Source organism: Lissotriton helveticus, chromosome 1_2 (genome assembly GCF_964261635.1).
Source record: "Lissotriton helveticus chromosome 1_2, aLisHel1.1, whole genome shotgun sequence".
Taxonomy (NCBI): domain Eukaryota; kingdom Metazoa; phylum Chordata; class Amphibia; order Caudata; family Salamandridae; genus Lissotriton; species Lissotriton helveticus.
Genome location: NC_136058.1, coordinates 419254595 through 419255561, shown reverse-complemented (window position 1 = coordinate 419255561; position 967 = coordinate 419254595).

Below are 967 nucleotides of genomic sequence, written 5' to 3'. Positions count from 1 at the left end.
TTTGGGTTAGCCAATGTGTGAAGTTGGTGGCGGCTTGGTTAGGGTTCGTCGAATAGGCAGGGTTTTTTTGAAGAAGTGATGTGGAGATCTGGTTGATTGAGATTTTGTTCCAATTTCTTCGCAGAGTTGGTTGAGGGTGGTTGAGAATCGTGGTCTTGTTGTAAATGAAGTGGATGCAACTGTGGTCCGTCCAGTGGAGGGTTGTGGAGTGAGTGAAGGAGATATGCTTGCTAGAGGTGAAGATAGGGTCGAGTGTGTGTCCTGCGTAGTGGGTGGGGGTGTTAACAAGTTGTTTGAGTCCGAGGTTGGCGAAATTGTCCAAGAGGGTGGTAGTGTTCCTGTCGTTGCTTTTTTCCAGGTGGAAATTGAGGTCTCCCAGTAGAATGTGTTCTTCTGAGGGGAGGGCGTGTGGGGTGATGAAGTCACACACAGTAGGTTTGTAATAGCCATCTAAATCGTCAATAGCTTTATTATACACATTCCTGTCCACTCCTTCTCGTGCTTTCATATTGATGTTTTTGTATACTTCCAATCCCCCAGTCCCCAAACAATGTAATAGGATTTTTTTCTTTTCCTAGGGTTTCATAGGTTCATCATCTACTTCAAAAGTGGACACATAGTTTGCAAAATACTCCTTACATGTTTCTCACTTTACTGATGATGTTCCAGACCCTTTCAAAAATGGTTCTGGTGGCTGAAAATTGTATCTATTGCTGTTTGCCATGTTGTGTCACAACAAATCACTTTCTTTATCACTTTTTATTTTGTTGTAAACTTGTTTTTTGAAACTCCCCTGAATTTTACAGTTAACTCTCCTTTTTGTTATTATATTCATCTTGTGCTGCAAATATATATTTTCCCTCACAAGTTTTGTACATTAATTCATGTTTAATTTTTATTTTCGTTCTTATTGTTATTGTTGATTTGCTATTCCGCTGTACAGTTAAGAACGTTTCGCCGAATTTGC